The 21,495-nt window shown below is 41.3% G+C and overlaps 1 non-coding gene across 1 annotated transcript; it reads right to left on the reverse strand.

Annotated features, from left to right (window-relative positions):
* Positions 1-1,124: 1,124 nt before the first annotated feature.
* On the reverse strand, positions 1,125-1,196 carry trnav-gac (transfer RNA valine (anticodon GAC)). Its single transcript has one exon. It is a non-coding gene; the product is annotated as a tRNA-Val (tRNA).
* Between the last annotated feature and the right edge of the window lie 20,299 nt (positions 1,197-21,495).

Genomic DNA, 21,495 nt, shown 5'->3' on the forward strand with positions numbered 1-21,495 from the left:
TCTGGCACACTGTAACTGCTGGAAGAGGCTATCAACCATAAAGCCTGGTGTGTGAGAGAATGATGAAGCATGTGGTCAGATTTCTGTCTGAGTAAATATGTTTACCAGACCATCATCCCTTGTGTGGTTGGCAGTGCATTTTAGAAGTTAAGACACAGAGAGGTAGAAACCTATCTTCTGTCACATGTAGTGAAGAGTTATTTCACATCACCCTTCAGGACAGATGGTGGATGAATTTCTACCTGGGTCACCATGAATGTGTCAATATTTGCAGTGGATTCCCTCAGGTACAGAAGATGAAGGAGTGCTTAATATTTTGTTGATGAATTATGAATATAGCTTTTGATAGTCCAGAGAGAAATCTCATTTGGTAGGAATATCCAGAACAGGAGAAGATAACCTTAAAATTAGAGACTGGCATTTCAAAGCTGATGCCACGAAAAACTCCTCTTTAAACAAGGTGTAGTTGAAATTTGGAACACTTTCCCCTAAAGCTGCTGAGGCTAAATTGATGAAAAATAGATTTTTTTCTTTGTCAGTGTGGTAAGAGTTAGAGAACCTAACCAGAGAAATTGAGGTTAAAGGAAAGATAAAGCCATGATCTGGACTACAGAAACAAGCTTAGAGGCTAAATAACATGAAAGAGGCACCAGATGAAGGGTCTCAACCCAAAACATCGACTGTCCATTTCCCTACGTAGATGCTGTCTGACCCGCTGATTTTCTCCAGTGCCTCTTTTGTGTTGCTCCAGATTCCAGCATATCCAGTCTCCTGTGTCCCCTTTGAGGCTAAATAACATATTTTCTTGTGCTTTTGTTCCATGTAAAAAATGAATGAGAAAATAATACATCCAAGGACAGAAGATTTGATGTAAGCATAACCTTCAAAGTACACACAGCTTGACTTTGGTTTTATCTGGAAAGTGGCATGCGTACTCACAAATGGCCAGGTATAGAACATAGAACAATTACAGCACAATTCAGGCCTTCGGCCCACAAAGCTGTGCTGAACATGTCCCTACCCTAGAAATTACCAGGCTTACCCATAGCCCTCTATTTTACTATAGAACATAGAACAATTATAGCACAACATAGAACAATTATAGCACAAACTGAAAATTGCATCTCCCCGTCGGGGAATTGAACCCCGATCTCCCGCATGTCAGGCGGGGATACTGACCACTACACTAACGAGGAGCCCACAGACAAATGAATCGCTTATTTGCTTCAAGTATCTTCACCTTTCTTGATCCAGCAATGAAACTGTTACACAAGTACATGAGGCTCCCAAAATAGTTGCATTCAACTGCTCCAAACTCTTCATAAAAATTCCATGATTCAATTAGTAAATTAGGGTCCTTTTCCATTATTTCTATATCCAGCCCCCATTTCAGAGTTTGACCAAAGTCCATTTTAGAGTTGAATTTTGTTGCCCATCTAGTAATCTGTTGGACCTTGGTTTTCAATAATAACTCCCGATCAGCTGACCGGTCATTCCTATTCAGAGCAGTTTGCCCATTTTTCAATCTGCCCCTTTACAATCCTCTTTCCAAAACCACTGTTTCCCTCTCTGCAGCCAACATCCCCCCCACCACCACCATTATATCAGGCTTCCTGTTTTGCTCTGCATTACTCTTTCTCTCTTAAACTGTTTGAAGTACTCTGTCATAAGGAACTGAGGGGTCTTCGGTGCAAGTTCATAGCTCCCTAAAGTGGCAACATGAGTAGATAGGGTGGTAAAGAAGGTGTACGGCATCACTGCCTTTATTGGTCAGGGCATTGAATATAAGAGTCAGGAACCCATGTTGAAGCTGCGTAAAACTTTGGTTAGGCTGCACCTGTGTGCAGTTCTGGTTGCCGCATTACAGGAAGGCTGTGGAGGCTTTGGAGAGGGTGCAGAGGAGGTTCACCAGGATGCTGCCTAGATTAGAGGGTATTTGCTACAAGGAGAGGTTGGACAAACTTGTATATTCTCTGGAGCATCGGAGGTTGAGGGGTGATCTGATAGGATACAAAATTATGAGAGATGATAGAGAGGGTAGAGAGTCCCAGAGCAGAAATATTAAATACTAATGGACATAGCTTTAAGGTGAGAGGGGGAAGTTTAAAAGAAATTGTCAGCATGAGTTTTTCACAGAGAGTGGTAGGTGCCTGGAATGTGCTGCCAGGGTAGTGGTGGAAGTGTTTAGGAGGCTTTTACATAGGCACATGAATATGCAGGGCATGGAGGGACATGGATCATGTGCAGGAAGAAGGGATTAGTTTAATGTGGCATCATGTTCAGTATAGACATTGTGGGCTGAAGGGCCTATTCCTGTGCTATACAGTTCTACGTTCATAAATGCAAGTCACTAGCTGGGAAATTTATTCACACCACTGTCATTTTACAGGAGAAAGGAAGTAAATCATGTATCAGGAGGTACAAGAAGCAACCGCACGCTGGAAGTCTGAATCGTGTCATTGTGGATTAGACTCCTCCATAAGTATCCAGCTTCACACCAGCAGTATCGGAAATGTTCTATGACAGTTCAATCTCGGACCGGTTTCCAATGGTGGCTGCCCTCACACTTGATTTGGCATCTGACAAATCATGACTCCAGCAGGCAGCAAACATCTCTCAGTGACTCAATTTTAAGGGCTAAGAATCAACATACAGGCTAGTTGCTATCGTACCAGTTCAGGTTACTGAAAAATTTGTGGGCATTTGTTTTTTTTCTTAAATAACCCTTCTCTGCTTTGTAACTCACTTCTGCCTTCCAACAGGTGTTTGCCAATACTGCTCCATGATCGACTTTGCAACAAATTTGCTGCAGTCCTGGGTCATCTGTTTTGTTTGCTTTTGGGCCGACAGAGAAGTGATGAGCAGCCGATGGGGCAGGATAGAGGAGGAGCATCAAGGAGAAGTGGTGGCCATGGTGCAGAAACACGTATCCCCAGGAATGTGTTCAGTAACAACTGAACCACCCTCAGGTTCCCTTGCTTTATAATGAAGGCCATCATTGAACCACTCCATCTGCTGCAGTCTCAGCAGCAGCCTTGAAGCAGGGCACTCTCAGCACTGTCAAGGTCAGTCAACCCTTAACTTTAATGCTCCTGGTCCCTTCAATTTGTAGCCCATTGTATTATCAGGAAAACCACTGACAGTCTCAATGCCAGGAGGAAAAGATGCACGTATTTATTGGTGGACAGAGTAGAGAAGGAAGAGACCATTGGGCTTTGTCCTTCTTTTCCAGGGCACAAGGTACCATAAATTGTACCTTTACATCCTTGCATGTTCCCCTTCCGCATCTTGGCCTCGTCCTAAAAGGTGAGGGGATTCCACATGTCCTGTGTGTTTACATCTGCCGGAAGCATAACATGCATGTCTGTGCCCAGGAGAATTGCTGTGCTTGAGCTCTGTAGAGTCATAGAGTAATACAGCATGGAAGCAGGCCATTCAGCCCAACTCATCCATGCCAACCATGGTGCCCACCGAGCTAGTCCCATTTGCCCACATTTGGCCCATATCCCTCTAAACCCCTTCTACCCATGTACCTGTCCAATTGTCTTTTAAATGTTGTTATTGTACTTGTCTCAGCCACTTTCTCAGGCAGCTCATTTCATATACGCACCACCCTCTGCATGAAGAAGTTGCCCCTCAGGTCCCTTTTAAATCTTTCACCTCTCACCTTAAACTTATGCCCTCTAGTTTTTGGTTCCCCTTCCCTGGGAAAAAGACTGTATGCATTCACCCTATCTATACCGCTTCCTAATTTTATAGACCTCTATAAAGTCACCCTTCAATCTCCTATATTCCAAGGAATAAGGTCGTACCCTGCCCAATGGCTCCCTATAACTCAGGCCCTCAAGTCCTTGGCAGTATCCTTGTAAAGCTTCTCTGCACTCTTTTAAACTTGACATCACCTCAGATGGGACATGGACCCACAATCCCTGGCTGAGGACACCAGTGCCTTATTTATTAGGCTGTAAACCTACAGAGGTTGGGCACTGCTGCATAACACGTTTGATCGCAGAAATCCCGAGGTTCTGCACTCCTCACGGCATCAAGCAGCGAAGTGCGAACTTGCACATTTTCCTGACGTGTCTACAGAATCCTGTGCCAGGGACAAATGACACAGGCAGAGGGAGCCCATTCATTCCAATGCAGGCAAACAGCTGAGTGAAAACATTATCAGGAAATTACATTTTATTTCAAATTTTTGGGGTTGTTTTCCAGTATTTGTATTTTTAAAAGCTAAAATTTAGTTAAAATGAGTGACATCAGTTTTAATCGTTAACAGATTTTTTTTAATGTGAATATCTCAAGTGCGACATAAATCATCAAAATACAATATGTGAGTGTCATAGACTTACAAGAACATAAAATCTTTTTGACAGTGGTTAGCCTGGGAGCATGTTTTAACCTGCTGTCAAAGCAATTCCTTGATTGGAGCTTGCCATTTACAATCAGAAGTGCCCTGCACCAATCAGCTGGGAGCTGGTTTTCCATCAGAGGCACAGTCCAGATTATAGTAGGTTTACTGGCAGAGGCGATTGAGCCTGAGAATGTACCTTAGTGGAAATCAGGCTAATACCTATGCAAGTAGTTGTTCAGTAAAGGCACCGCTACCCCGATAGTCTAAACTTCTACCTTTGTTTACTTAATAGGATTTATTCCAACCTGTTACTCTGCAGAGCACTCCTGGGTAATGTACGAGTTCTGTTTTTACAGTCAATTTTGTCCATAATTCAGAAAAAAAAACACAAAAATCACTCAATATGGTAAGAACTAGCTGTGAGTTTGTAGGATCCAATATATGTACGTACGTCAAACTTCTGAATTTAATTATTTTATGGGAGTTTGTTCATATGTAGGGATGTCCATGAGTTGGGTGTTTGTAAACCAGGGACTGCCTGTATTGGAATGAGCACATGAAAAATATTTGGTACAGGTTATTAAAGTTAGAGGACTTGTGATAAAAAAAAGTCCTGTATAAAAGTCATAACTTCAGTTATTATTGCAATGAAATGTTAACTGAATATTTGAACACAGTGAAATTGTATCCAATGAAATAGTTGACATGGATTTTTTAATCCTTTTAAATTTTATTCATTAGGGTAAAAACAAAGAAACTTTCATTGAAAAATGCAAAGTTGAATTTGCACAGTTTATTAAAGAAATTATATCTGTCGTTCTGTTCCTCAGTTCTTACACCAAGTATGTTAACTGTCTTGTGGGGAGATAATGATAAACACAAGAAAGAAATTGATAAAATTAAAATTGCCCTGATACTAGAATTTCACTCATTTACTTTTTCCCTATGTTACTGGCCCCCATTCAGTCATGCTGATGTATTAGGGTAAATTAAATAAACAGAATCATTCAGAAGTGTGTGAGTTCTGTCCACACAGGCAGAACCTTTGCAGTAAGTTGTACCCCTGTTCTGTCCCCCAAGAGAACCAGAACCAATGTAAAATTACAGAAGGGAAAGCAAGATTTTGGGGGCATAAGATAGAGGGTGCTACACTTCTGTGAGGAAGGTCACTTCTTAGAAATATAATAAAATAAAATCTCAGAGTACAGTGGGATTAGTTTAATTAGGCATTCAACTACTAGTTTAATTAGTTCAGCAAAACATTGTGGACCACAGGGCCCGTTTCTGTGGTGTGCTGTTCCATGTTCTATGTTTTATGTATAGTGCGATGTAAATCGTCAGAATACAAAATGTAGCCAAGTGACAATATAACACATAACTAGAGCCCAATGTTTTCCTCCACAACCCTTGCACTTTCTTTTGCAAAAACTGGGAGTGCTATGGCAAAAAAATGATACAGAAGCACCTGGCACAGTCACATCTGAAGTATTGCCTCACGATACAGTGAAGGCAGCTCAGAGGTCTAATAAGATCAATTCCAAGGTCTAAGAAACACTCAGAGAATTATACTGCACTGTTTTGTTCTCCGGCTTCAAGCACTAGGTTGAAGCTGAAACTTGAGGACCGAGGGATGCTGCAGGATAAGAACTGTCAACAGTAAGCAAAGGCTGTGTGTTTGTAAGACCCTGTGTGAAAATTGATGGTCTCACTTGCCTACAGAACAACACTGACCAAGTAAAACGTTGATCCAATTGCTTTGAGATGTTTTGCTGATTCATTGCAAGTTCTTTGCTTTTAGCATGGCAGGCAGAAAGTTGTGTTCAGTTGCCTGAGCATCACACAAATGGATCACTGTTGTCATGTAGGGGCAAAAGAGAAACCCAAGTCGCACAGAAGTATCCCATTTTATTACAGGATTCAAAAATCTTTTTACTGGACAGAGAAAACAGAGTGGCAACGCAAGACATGCATAATGCATATAGCAGAATTAGAAGACAATATTAACAAAGCACAAGTGAGAAAAGTTATCAGGCTACCAGATACCATGGAAGCATACTATCCAGATGCATCAAAGTTTGGTATGGCAACTGCTCTGTCCAAGACTGCAAGAAATTGCAGAGAGTTGTGATCACAGCCCAGTCCATCATGCAAAACCAGCCTCCCCTCCATTGACTGTCTATATTTCCCGCTGCCTCCGAAAGCAGCCAACATAATCAAGGACCCCTCTGTTCTTGAACCAACCAACACAACCCTAATCACTAGTGTTTAGCAACACTATGAACACTTTGGGTTTTTTTGTTCTAATTGTGTTCTTTCTTGTAAAAAATGTGTTTGTTTTTCTTGTGAATGCTGCTTATCTGATGCTATGTGCCTGTGATGCTGCTGCAAGTAAGCTTTTCATTGCACTTATATATGACAATAAACTCGACTGACTCTTGACTTCCATCCCAATCATTCTCTCTTTTCCCCTCTCCCATTGGGCAGAAAATAAAAAAAACTTGAGAACACATGCCACCAGGCTCAAGGACAACTTCTATCCCACTGTTATCAGATTCTTGAATGGACTTCTCACACACTGACTTTTGAACTCTCGATCACCCAATCTACCTCATCATGACCCTTGGACTTTATTTATCTACCTGCACTTTCTTTGTAACTGTAACACTATATTCTGCATCCTGTTTTCCTTTTTTACTACCTCGATGCAATTATGGACGGAATGATCTGTCTGGATGGCTCAGAAAACAAAAGCTTATTACTGTAACTCAGTACATGTGACAATAATAAACGTATACCGATATGTGGGATGGACAACCAGCTAAACTAGGTCTGTTAGTTAACTCCTTCAGAAAAATAATGAACAGCAGGATAAAGATCTGGCTAAGCAACACTAAATATAATGATTATTAAAAACTCTGTGGACGACAATAGTTCATGGCTCCAAGGGGTGCAAACTAGAAAACTGGAGCTGTGAAGGAAAGTTATTCATGAGCAGTTTTGTATTATAACACAGCATCCACATGAAACCGGGCCGACACTGTCAAAACTTGATTTGGCAGAATCTCTACAATGACTTCTTTAGAATAATAGTGAAAACCTAAATGGATTTTAAATGACTCACTTGGAAAATACAAGCAAAATAGATGCATACAGTGTGACCTTAGAGCACATGATTCTTACAGCATAAATTGATGAGCTTAATTCCATTTTTTTGACTCCCTTAGTAAAAAAAAAGACTGGAGAAGCTTCTGATTTAATAAAGTGACTACTTTACAGATACAGTATTTCCAAAGCAATTCCTTTTAGCCTAATTTCATTCCTATTCAGTTTGGAAAATGTGCCAGTACCACTATAGCTATGTACAGCCACTTCATCGCAATTTTAATCAGGATTAACACAAGAAGAGATCAAACTATAACTTATAAAAGGAGCCACTGTCAATCACAACCAAACACAAGACAAATGCATGCAGCTAGTACAGGATAAATTTGCATATTTTCTCCATAATAAGAAAGACAGTTCACCCTTCCATTGTGCGCATTTTAGGGCGCTGGTCCTCTCATTGGTGAGCTGCAGATGGTGTGTTATATGGAGCCCTAACTGAACCAATCTGGCAGTTTTACTTTGCGATTTGTCACCAGCTGTGGAATTTGAAACTTTGCCAACCAGTAACCCTCACACCCCACAAAACCTCAATATGAAAGCATCCTCACTTGTTAAAGCAAATTAATTCACTCATTGCCAACAGATTCGGGCTTGTGGTTTATCTTTCCAAGTGTGAAAACAGTGGTCCTTTGCCAGAAAACATCTTTGAATATTTTATGAAAGGATTTTTTTTAAAGTAGGGATTGAACTTGAACCAACTGCATTAATAATAATAATAATAATGATGGTTGCAGCATGAAGTTAATATTACAACAATATTAATTGATTCAAAAAAATATCCCAATACAAAGATCAGAGCGCAAATAGAGAAGGTGTAAAGAAGACAAAAGATGGCCACAAGAGTTAAACTTGATCTGAAAAAATGACTCTTGAAAATCCCCAAAGCAAGCTAAGAAGCACTTCCATATACTGGCTCTTAAATTTTCTCAGGTAAAGCAGAACCAATCATGGAGATGCAGACAGAAATCATCCTGGTGAGGGGATACAAAGCTGCAAATCTTTTAATGCAAAAGTTTCACTGCTCCCATCCAAGAATACCCTAAGAGAGCATCAGGGAAGTCCAGCAAAGCGAGGAGTCTCTTGTTATGTCCGTATGAAGCATTTAAAGATTGTGAATAAAAGTTCTGTTGAGATAATAAAAAGTATGTAGTTGGCATTTGTTTAAAAATTTAAAACATGAATTCAGGGTGATTATGTTGGAAATTCTACATTTCTAAACCCTATGGTGTGTAAACAGTGCCTTGGAGAATCCAATGAAACCTCAACAAGTGCTTGCTTCTTCTGTGTGGGGGATATACCCTCTGAAATATCTTGAAGACAATGAGTAGATTAGGTTCACTTGGGTTCTCAGATGTACCTGCAATGTATCCTGTTGATGTTAAAATATGGGCCAACACCATGTAAAGGAGCAAAATATCTTAAACATATCACCATCTTCAGCATGTGTTAAGACATGGGAGCTTCTACAGTTGCATTCCACACATTTGTTTGTCAAAGTCATCCTACACCTTAGTTTAGCCCATGAAAGTTTAAAAAATAAAAAAGGGCCTTATTTTAGTCCTTTCTGTATCAATCAGAGGTGTGCATGTAATTTAAAAACAAAATGTTATTTTTTCTCTTACCCTGACAATCACGCTGATAAGTTCCAACATCTAATGGTTCTCCAAATGATCAAACTCACTTGGTTCACTGAAATGTGCAAAATAAACTACAGATCTTGGTTTCTTGTTCACTGCACTGAAAAAGAAAAGCCTTTTGTACCTTTCATGGTCTAGTCATGGGAAATCCAAGTTCTTCCTCAGAATGAAAGCTGCCAATGATAGTGGCAGAAAGGATACATTCACAGAGAAGCTCGTTTGGTTGAATGGACCTCTTTGATTTCACAGATCTGAAAGGTATTCCTAAATTGTCAGTCCAAGAGTTTAGAAACCCTTCTTGCATTCAAAGGGGTGAATATGTATTGCTCCAAAATAGTGAATCAGTTGACAAGTCAAAGGATTTACAAAGAAAAAGTGCACCTTCAATCAAAATAGTTCCGAACAATGAGTGACTTTTACTAAAAATCAGTTGAGACTTCGGTCCTGATAATGGCAGAAAACAAGAGTGATGGACTTGTTTATCAAGGTGCAAAACTGAGTGAAGAAAACACCCATTCCTCCTGTCTTGTAGATTTGTACCAACTAATCCATCACGAATCAACACCAGCAGCAAGGGGCAAGTAATCTCCTCAGAAATGATATATTTCAAGACACTGGAGATTGGAATGTGCTTCTACTGATGGAGAATTTCATCAAATGGCCATTGAAGTTTCCCTTTTGTTGTGGTGAAATTCCAGAAAATATTTGTGGAAACCTTGAAAATAGTTTCTGCAGCCTGGTCAAGTGCTATCAGTGGTCATTTCTTCCCAGCTACCCTAAACTCTTAACTGCCCTTCTTTTGATGTGTTGCTTTTAACAAGGAGGACCTGCCTGATAAATTGATTTCCTTGTATATTCAGCTTTGGCCGTTGTCAATGATGAGCTCTCTCCAGTAAGAGAGGTGTGAGGCTGGGTTAAGATAAAATGTCACCAGGATGGAGATCTTTCTAGTTAGTGCAAATGCTGGTCTCAGTCAGGAGGAGGAGATGTGATTAGTTGGAGTGCGTAAATGCGGTTTTCTTCCAGGGATCTAGACTCATCACTCTGTCTGAGTAATGGGATGGAATCTTGCCATTTAGTCTCAGAAAGGACTAACCAAACTAATAATTACAAATATCACACCATGTCCAATCAAAGCTGAAACGATGTAGCTACATTGTACAACAGAAAGCCAATAAATGCAAAATATGGTTTAAACTGTAGAAGATAATCTCTGTTTTCTGAAATGCCGCAGGGTGGCTAATCAGAATATTCAAACTGATGTTGTTTGAAATTTGAACCAAGAAGGTAATCCAATCCTTTCTCATTTGGTGTTTAAGATAATCTTGAGAGTTTTGAAATGAAGAATATTTGGTTAGCCTGCTGAGCAGTGGAAAAAGTCTGTTGGTTTTCAATTAGGCTCAAGTTTAATTTTAAGTTTTCTATCTAAAACACAGTAAAACTCCAATAACCCACTTTCTGACTGGTCAGGAGTCCCGATGGTTTAGCAACTGGCTCACCAAATGAGACTTCCCACAGTCCCTATGAATTCACCTGAGCCCCAGTTCCTGCTCTCTCATCAAACTCGCTGGGTGTCCACTTCTTGTGCTCCATTTAAACTCAGCAGGGCCCCTTTCCCAAGCTCCTTTTAAACTTAGCAGGGCTCTATCTCCAGTGCTCCCTTTGAACTCACCAGGATCTCATTTACCACATTTCTTTTATACTTACTGGTTCACTGGGAAATTTATTTTAATATGTCATAATATTTAAGTTAAAAGTGTGTTGACGTATTACATCCAGTAGTCCAGAAAATCTGCCAGTCCGCCATAACTGAGCTCATGAGCAGTTGGTTGGAGATTTACTGTAGGCTCTAAATCCTTCTGGTTGTCCTTAGAGGTTTCTTTCTCTCCTCTGAGTAAGTGGACATATTTGGAACCATTTTAAGCTGGCAAACTCATTACAACAGTGGAAAAATGACTAACTAAACAAATTATTTTAAACACACACAATTTAAGTCCATTAAAATACTGAATATATCAAACCTACTTCCCTTCTGAGTCAGTTTTAAAACTCAACCTAGCAATCACTTCTATTTTGATTGGACTGATCTTGAACTTTGATTGAACTCATAAAACTTGCCTTAGTAAAGGAACTTACTGACCATATAAATGTCTCATTTCTGATATTTCCAGAAAAATGCAACAATAAATTAAATTTAAGGCACAATTCTGACTGTAATATTACAGATCAATTATTATTTTAAGATGGAGGAGTCAATTATTAGGCACAAATCATGAAAATCAGCCCCACTTAGAATTGTCATTTTTCACCAAATGGAACTTTGAGCCATCTGAGTGAAAATGCAAGTCCTGGACTTCTGCTCAACACACAAAAAGTTGGAGGAATACAGCAGGTCAGGCAGCACCAATGGAGGGGAATGGGCAGTCGGCGTTTCGGGCCGAGACCCTTTGGCTGGGCTGAAAGATAGAGGGGAGATAGGAGGTATAAAGAGGTGGAGGGAAGGGTTGAAGCAAGAGCTGGCAGGTGATAGGTGGATCCAGGTGAGAGGGAGTGAAAGCCAGTTGGGACAGTGGGAATAGCACCAGAAGCTGGGAGGTGATAGGTAGATGGGACAAAGGTCTAAAGATGATGGAATCTGATAGTAGAGGAAGTTGGAGCATGGAATAAAGGGAGGGAGGTGGGGACGGCAGAGGGGAGTAGTGAAGGAGGGAAAGAGACAGGGAGATGGGGGCTAGATAGATGAGGAGGAGAGAGAAAAAGGACAGAGGGTGAGCAGTTTACTGGAAGTTGGAGAACTCAATGTTTGTGCTGCCAGGTTATAAACTACCCAGGCAGAATATAAGGTGCTATTCCTCTAGTTTGCATTTAGTCTCATCGTGGCAATAGAGGAGGTGGAGGACAGCCATGTTAGTGTGGGAATGGGGACGAGAATAAAAATGGCTGGCAACCAGAAGATCCAGATAGACAGAGAGGACTTGTGGTCTGCCGATCCAGGGACAAGCATGTTCCAACATTATCTTCCTCATAGAGTCATTAAACCATCAGAGAGCAGATAGATCTGTAGTGAGTTATATGTGAATAAGTGGCACATTTGATCATTGCAGGGTGGGGACCAGTTGGATAGTAAAGGTTGCTGTTGACTATATGTTGGCATAGTATCACCAATCACATTGTTATATTCATTTCAAATACAACATATTCATTACAATGTTCCATCAGGAGGTAACATGCTGTTAGGACAAAAGATTTCCAATATTTCAACATCCTTCTCCTATTCCTATTTCTTATGTTCTTATATTGAAGCATTATAGATATCATTCTCTTTGTGGGTACCTTTTGTTTATAATTTGTCTCTGCTTTTGATATTTTTAAATAAGACCCAGGTTTAAGACTTCCACGTAATGTGTTGTGCGACCATCACGAACAGAACCTGAAAATACAACTGCAGTGTTTGTAAACTCTGCAAATACACAGTGAATCAATTACATACCACATGTAAATTGTGGGGAAGAGACTGGGCTCCCAAAATATGCGGAACAAACACAACTGGCAAGTTATGAGGAAGTTCCCAGTGTTTGACACTGGGAGGAGGCTGTGGTAGCTGTACAACAAATGTCCTACAGGAAGGATGGAATGGGAAGAGTAATGATACACACCAAGAATTCCTTGTGGCCTAAGATTGGAAGCAGGCAACTGGAACTTTTCCTTGGCTCCAGAGAAAGCCTCTTGATTCTCATGGGCTTATCACATGTTTCCATTAACTTTGTCCTTTGTCTCACAGTATCCTGCTTTGGAGAATGTTATTCTGCTGGGTAAATTCCATTTAATTAGTTTAAAGATACAAAGAAGTAGCATTTTGATAAAAAGTATGTAAATCGGTAAATTTAATTGGTAAGTTGGTTTATTATTGTGAGATACAGTGAAAAGCATCCAAACAGATCACTTCATTACAACAGTATATTGAAGCAATAACAAAATGTAGAATAAAGTGTTCCAGTTACAGAGAAAGTGCGATGAAAGCAGACAATAAAGTGCAAGGCCATGACAAGGTAGATTGTGAGGTCAAGAATCCACCTTATCATACTAGGGACAATTCAACAGTGTTATAACAACAGAATAGCAGCTGTCCTTGAGCCTGGTGGTATATGTTTTCAAGCTTTTGTATCTCCTGCCTGATGGGAGGGGGGAGAAGAGAGTATGTCTGGGGTGGGAGGGGGTCTTTGGTTATGTTGGCTGCTTTACCGAGGCAGCAAGAAGTGTCGAGTCCAGGGAGGGGAGGTTGGCTTCTGTGATGTGCTGACCTGTGTCCACAACTCTCTGCGGTTTCTTGCAGTCTCGGGCAGAGCAGTTGCCATACCAAGCCATGATGCATCTGGATAGGATGTTTTATATGGTGCATTGATAAAAATTGGTGAGGGTCAAAGGGGACATGCTAAATTTCTTTAGCCAAATTTCTAGAGGCACTTCCACTTTGGATGTTTCCACTTGATTGCTTTAACTCCTTTATGGATCCAGAATGTGAGATAAAACTGTATACTATTGCATTGCACATTAAAGTACAAGGTATTCTGAAACACCAGTTCATCAAATAAATACATACATAGTTTATGAGATAGTGTCTGTTATACCAAACTAGAAAACAACAAGAAAAATTATTGATTAAGACAGCAAGGGAATATTTTGCTCCATATGTTAGACAATTTTTTTTCTGCAAACTGCTGATGCCAAGTACAGACAGTCCCTGGGTTATATAAGGGCTCTGTTCCTGAGAACTGTCTGTAAGCCAATATCTCCGCAAGTCAGAAACATCCGTTTTCTATAGTAACCCAGATCATGTCACTCAACATACACTTCCTCTAATACTACTCCTGATTAAACTAATGGAACATGTCCTGTATCCAGTTGTTAATGAATACCACAAAACATTATCATTATCTTGAGAAAACTTTTTTTAAAAAATTATAGGAGAATTTGCGTAAAGTCAGATTTCTGTAAGTCAGTTCTTTCATAACCCAGGGAGCCCACTGGGGTGAGTGCCTACAACAGTATGTAAAAGACTACAGTGTTTAGAAAGCCCTTGGCAATTTAGCAAGGGTAGCTTGCAGGTAACAGATCATTGCAAATGAAGTCACTGGTAAGCCTTCACCTTTGCATCTGACAACACTGAAAAGCTCAGTTTCTCAAATGAGAATGTGTACAAGGTATAAGGAAAGGTTAGAAGAGTAAAAGATTGTGAGCCCGAGATGCGAATTAAAGGGTACATCACTATGGCTGTAATAGACTGCTTGAAATAGCTGTGCTTCGCTTTGCAGTGCCTTGTTCCAGAGATTTTGCTTGCTTCAGCTAGTTTTCTGCAGCCTTGAAGTATGATAGTACCAGTACAATCAGTTCCTGTCTCTGCAAGTCTGCACAATTGACTCTTGCTCCACTAAACTGACCGAGGCCACCATGAGGAACCTTATGTATACAAAGATAACCGGTGGAACCAGATGGTCTGAAAAGATTAAGGAACTATAGCTTTAGTAGAAATAGTAACTTTTTTTTTAAAGTAAATTCCTTTGTCTGTAACCAATCATGATGTAGAAAATAAGTGCCATGCTGCCTGACTAATGCATGATCATTCCTAATATGGTAATTGTTTGCATCTTTGAAAAAGTATAAGAACGTATGTAGATCAATGTATCGTGGAGACCACCTGAATCGGGACATAGGTGCCTGGTTTGGTGTTATCCCATTGGATCAAGTAATAAAAGGTTTGAACGAGAACAATGGTCTTTTGAGTCTTATCTCCGACTGAATTCGACACAATTACAGAGAGTAAAAATCCATTTGCAGAAGATATTATTAATGTTTAATTCTGTACAAAGCAAAGTGGGGGTGGCATAGTAGTGTAGCAGTTAACATAACGCTATTACAGCGCCAGTGATTGAGGTTAAATTCCCACCACTGTCTGTAAGGAGTTTGTATGTTCTCCCCATGACTGCGTGGACTTCCTCCAGGTGCTCCCATTTCCTCCCACATTCCAAAGACATATGGGTTAGTAGGTTAACATGGGTTTAATTGGGCAGTGCGGGCTCGTTGGGCCAGGAGGGCCTGTTACCATGCTGTATAAATAAAGATTTTATAAAGTTTTAGAGCTCTCCAAATGTATCACTGCGATAAAGAGGCATGAGGCAGAAAGAAAAGCATTGTTGATTGGTCCAAATGAGCAAAATAATTGAATATCTAAGTGGGAGATTTCTCCACAAATCCAACCTGCCCATTCTATGGATTCCCTTCCTTTTCCTTGCTGTTGTAATGGACTTCTGAGCTCTATTAAATGTACCAAATCTTTCATTTCCTACAATAGGTAAACTGTTCCAATTCTCATGAAAATAACTCTGAAACAGAGCCAAGTAATAAATTCTGGTCTGTTGGCAGTATTTTCTGAAGAGACATATCATTTAAATGATTAAAAACCCCATGGAGAAAACCCCCATCATTGTCGTTTACTTAATGATGGTATTACACTTCATCTGCAATCATATGATGACCAAGACTGTACCCATCTACATACTGGGGGTCACCATTGACCAGAAACCATTCACCAGAAACCAATGGCCATGTAAACACTATGGCTACAAGAACAGGCTGGGTATCCTGAAGCATGCTTCACCTCTTGACACCGCAGCTGTCTACAAGAAACAAGTCACCAGCATGAAAGGACATTCTCCACTTGTCTGGATAACGGCAGCTCCAACAACATTCAAGAAAATCAACACCTGGGCCCAGCATATAGATGCAATGACAAAGAAAGTGTGCCAGCGTCTTTACTTTCTTAGGGGGTTCGGCTTCTCACTGAACACTCTTGCAAACTTCTGCAGATGTACTGTTGAAAGTATCTTGACTGGTTGCATCATGGTCTGGTACAGCATTTTGAATACACAGGAATATAAGAAGCTGCAGAGAGTAGTGGACTCAGCCCAGTACATCACGGGCACATCCTTCCCCACCATCGGTAGTATCTACAGGAGATGCTGCTTCAAGAGGCCAATATCCATCATCAAAGATCACCACCATCCGGGCCATGCCACTTTCTCGCAGCTACCATCGGGCAGGAGGTACAGGTGCCTGAATTCTCACACCACCAGGTTACTTCCCTTCAACCATTTGGTTCTTGAACCAACTGGCACAACCCTAATCACAACAGTTTAGCAATACTATGACCACTTTGATCACTTTGCACTAAAATTGACTTTTTTGTTCTAATTGTGTCCTTTCTTGTAAAAATTGTGTATAACATGTTTCATTTATGTTTTTCTTTTGAATTCTGCTTATATGATACTATGTGCCTGTGATGCTTCTGCAAGAGAGAGTTTTTCATTGTACCTGTACATACATGTGCTTGTGCATATGACAGTAAACTCGACTTTGACCATCCAGACCACACTGGATTGACACCCTATCCATCTCACTATAAGTTCATCTCTTCCACAACCTGTGCTCAGTGGCTGCAGTACATATCATCCACAAAACACACTGCAGTTACTCACCTAATCTACTCCAACATGATCTCACAAACTCACAACCACTAGGAAGAACCATGGTGGCAGGTGCAGGAAAATGTCACCACCTGCAGATTTCCCTCCAAGTCACACACCATCCTGAGGTGGAAACATATCACCGTCCCTTCATCCTGCTTGGTCTAAATCCTGAAACTCCCTACCTAACAGCACTGTTGCAGAACCTTCAGCAGAACAATTGCAGCGATTCAAGGTGGTTCACCTTGATCACCAGCCTCACCTTTCTTTCTGTCATCAAAATGAACGTCTAATTCTTTCAAAATGAGCTAAGAAGCAGGAAGACAATAGAACAGCGGGCCCAGACAGAAATTCATCAGCACCTCACCCCTTCCACAGAAAGTAGCCCTACAGCTACAAGGGACAAGTTGCATGATGATTACATAACACCAGGTACATCCACAAATGCCTGGTAAATTCATTGCTCAAAGTCCATGGTCTTCCAAAGATTGAGGCATTCAAGAAATGTTATTATTGCAGATTAAAAAGTTGCATCATTTTATGGGAATGCAAACATGAATGTAATACTCCAATGCTGTGTAAAGCTCCCATTGCATAAGCAGGTGCCATTATGATTCATTTTCTTTCTCTTCCAAACGTTCCTCCGTGGTTTGATATCCTGTTGCTTAAACAGAGCAAGAGTTTGGCTGCTCGGACCTATACTCTAATCGCCAACCTTCTTTTGGTTGGCATCCTCTGATTTTGGAAGCCAAGGAGGAATCCTCCACAGCCTGCACCAACCAAACCCAAGTATACCCTGCCTCTGGGACACTGGCAGCATGTGGGGTTCTGACTGAAGGAGGCACTGTGTGAGGAGCGAAGGTATTTTGATCGGAGCTCCTTCTCCCTTGGTCCATCATTCCTCTACTGGCAATGAGCTGCTGAGAACTTGATTGCTGGTCAGTTATTGTACAGACAAGACCATACTAAAGACTGTGGGAACAGAGCCCTCATCCTGAAAGCAGGCTCCTCCAGTCCTGGTGCAGAAGAGCACTGTTTGCCTGTTGGCATATCACACATCCTATCTTGATGCCCCAGTCAGGCAGTACACACCCATTAAGAATATTCATCATTGTGAAGTGTAAATGTGTCCATCACATGACTGCCTGTGGGTCCTTGCTGAGGGCTTGAACACCATGAATGCAGGTGGCTACCCTGACCTTGTCTCTATAGAAACCGATTGACCAGCAATCATGCCCAGCAGAGGACCGGTGGCAAGAGGGACCAAGGGAGAAGGGCCTCTGATTAAAGCACTCTCCCTCCTCACACAGGGCCCTGTTCAGTCAGAACTCCATGTGCTGCCAAGACTCAGACACACACACTCAGAAACAGGCACCTACTCACATAACGAGACAGGCCAACAGAGAGCTTCACACACGGCCATATTCAGAGGGAGGCAGACAGGCAAAACCCAAGATCCTGATGCAGGGCCTCGACCCAATACATTGACCATCCCTTTCCCTCCACAGATGCTGCTTGACCCGCTTGTTGTTAGCTCCAGACCCCAACAGCCACACCAGAGGGGAGAATGGGCATCATCACACAGAGATGCACAAAGGCAGGGAGATTCACACCCCCTCACATCAGCATGAGGACACACGCCCCCACACACAGCCACTCTCTGAAGGACAGGCATGAACACAAACAGACACAATCAGAGACAGAGACACAAGACACTACAGATGCTGGAATGTGGAGAAACACACAAGGCGCTAGAGGAACTCAGTGGGTCAGGCAGCGTCTATGGAGGGAAATGGACAGTTGACATTCCAGGTCAAGACCCTCCATCTGGACTGTCTCAACCCGAAACATTGACTGTCGCTTTCCCTCCACAATCAGAGGCAAACAGACAAGCAGTCTCTGACACAAACAGACAAACAGGTATCCTCACACATAGTCACAATCAGTGTGCAATTACACACAGCATCACACGGCCACCCTTAGAACCCGGAAGAGAAGGAACCGCACACAAAGGCACGCTCAGACAGAGGCCGGCAGACAGACCCGTACATTGCCGCACCAGAAACAGGGAAAGAGACACTCCCACACACAGAGACAGTACACTAGCCAAAGTCAGAGACAGCCAGAACACCAGTCCCACACACACACAGCCACATGCAGAGATAAGGACACAGACTACACACACACAGCCTCACTCAGACACTGGACATCCCCACATGGGAAGGGGCGAGACAACCCATATACACCACACTCTGAGACAGTTGGGCAGAGTCACCATAATCAGTACAGACATCCACATCATTGTCTTTATACTTTCACGGCAATGACCTGCATTTCATAGATCCCTCTGTTAGTATACTCTCTCTCTCTCTATAATCATCCTAGTTAACCTGCTTAAACAAATTGCTTCATCCAGAGCTCAGAAGCCCTGTCCTCACCCTATTAGTCATATTCCCTACATCCTTTCCCTCCCTCACTCTCTCAGCAATTTAAAGGCTAACTAACTTGCTTTTTCACTCCTCCAGTTCTGATGAAGGGTCTTCCACCTGAAATATTAACTGTGTTTCTCTTTCTCCAAATACTATCTGACTGCCAAGTGTTTCCAGCATTTCCTGTGGCAGGTCTCCATCTTGGTGAGTTTTCTCAGCATTTTGGGTGGGGTTCGGCTCTTGGATCCTGTGCTCAAGTCCTTGACCCTCACTGATGCGAGTGAGATTGGAGAAGCACGCAAAAGGAAAAGTTGTGTTTTAGTTTTGTTTAATCATTTGTGGTTCTAGCTAATTTTATTTTCTAATCAGTGGAATCATTTTTATTTTCTTTATTTTATTATTAATAGTCATTTTATATCTCTGAATGCCAGAGACATTTACAGCTGTCACAGTTTTGACAGCCAGAAATGTTGGGGGCAGGGCTTTGCCAGCTGTCAAACCCATCAGGATGTTACATGGAGGGGCTTCTGCCACCACTCAGGCCACACTGCTTAGCATCAGGGTGCCTTAGGTTGGTAAGGAAAACCCTCCACATTCAGACCAGGTTCACACAAGGATATGGAAGCAGCCAGCAGCAAGTGGCAGAGGCCCTGTTAGTGTATCTGTCCAATCATTTGTTCAACTGTCAGCCCTGTTCTCTTGGAAGCCCATCTTTTAATACAAATCTGATATCCCCTTGACAAGAGGGAAATAATTCAGTGACAAAGGACCTTGTTATCTCTTTCGAAGAACAGGGAAGACTTGCCACATGAGTTATGACAACTGACATTGTATTTTAACTGAACTTTTAGTGGTATCTCTAGATGGACTGTTTCTTTTAGCCTTGGGAAACCTTGGTAAACATTCCCAGGAGCCACTGTGCATTAGATTTACTTCCCAAATTAAACCGGTGTCCCTTTTGAATGTTATCTTATTTCTCTGCTACAGATGTACATCAGTCAGGAGATCAATGACTTTCCAACACAATATCACATCAGGAATGTGAATTCTGCATTCAGAGAAAAGCATGTGAACATTTTGCACATCCATGCATCCCTCATACTGCAACCCTACAGGTTCAATGGTTCTATAAATGCTAACTGTTTCAAGGGATTCTACTATTCTATATGACTGTCAGGGATTATGATGACAGAGAACTTTCATGAGCCCTTGTGAGACTAAAAGCAGACACCATATCAGGAACCTGGTGACCTATAGAGACATAAGAAAAGTGCAGGGTTTTGACTTGAACCGTCAACAATTCCTTTCCTCCCACAGATGCTGCTTGACCCACTGAGTTCCTCCTGCAGATTGTTTGTTGCAACCTGGAGACTAAGCTGTTCTCAAATAAAACTTCACAAAATGGTGTTTGCCAATCAGCCATATTTATTATGTGCTCTCCGAGTGGGAATGGGCATTTGGCAGCAGGTTAATAGGTGCACCAATACACATTAATAGTTCTGAAAGTCATTGAAGGGAAGGAGTTCCAGGGCTACTGTGACCTGCAGTCTAATGTGGGCTGGTACTGGGGAAACCATGGACTTCATGAAGAACCATCTGTTCTTCTCAGTCTGCAGTGAGTTAAAACAATATTTTAAACTTTGCTGTGATCTCTTCTAGCCAGTAGTCTCATTCCCAATGCAGATAGTCTGGGGCTCACCTCATTCCTCCATGAGATTGTTTGTTGCTCCAGATTCTACCATCTTCAGTCTCTTCTGTTTTAATAAGCTTATTTGTGTTTTAAAACCATCTAACAACTTGGTTGATAGCTTTTACTAATATCATCTTATTTAATACAAGGTTTGAAAAGCAACTATTCCCATTCTCAAACTGCAGAGGCAGGATCTGAACACATCATTTCTTGACTTTTAGATCAGGTTTCCAGATTAGTAATCCAGCAAGTAACCACAAGCTGCACATCAGAATGTACCACAAACAGTGGCCTTTGAGTGTGACTGTGACTGCATCAGCTTTCTGAGAAGCTGTTACTAGCAATTGACAGTACCTGTGTTTGGAACGTGTACTTCAACACTAAAATCTATTTTGTTGTACTTTGTGATATGGAGCTTCAGTTAAAAGGCAAACTACCAAAACAATTTTCGTGAAACTACATGATAAAACAGTGTTTCATACATTAAAATCTTATCTGAACACATTCTACTGTGACTGAAGTCTACTGTACAAGGTTTGCTGAAGGTTGATGACAATGAATTGTGTGTGAAATAGTTCAGATAAAGAAAATAGTGTGCAAAAACAAACAGCTAAAATTTAAGCAATGTCTTTAAAGTGTTAACATGTGGCTGATGCTTCATTGGACATCAAGTCAAAGAGGTGCATGTTATGCTTTTGAG

This window comes from Pristis pectinata, chromosome 7 (genome assembly GCF_009764475.1).
Source record: "Pristis pectinata isolate sPriPec2 chromosome 7, sPriPec2.1.pri, whole genome shotgun sequence".
Classification (NCBI taxonomy): domain Eukaryota; kingdom Metazoa; phylum Chordata; class Chondrichthyes; order Rhinopristiformes; family Pristidae; genus Pristis; species Pristis pectinata.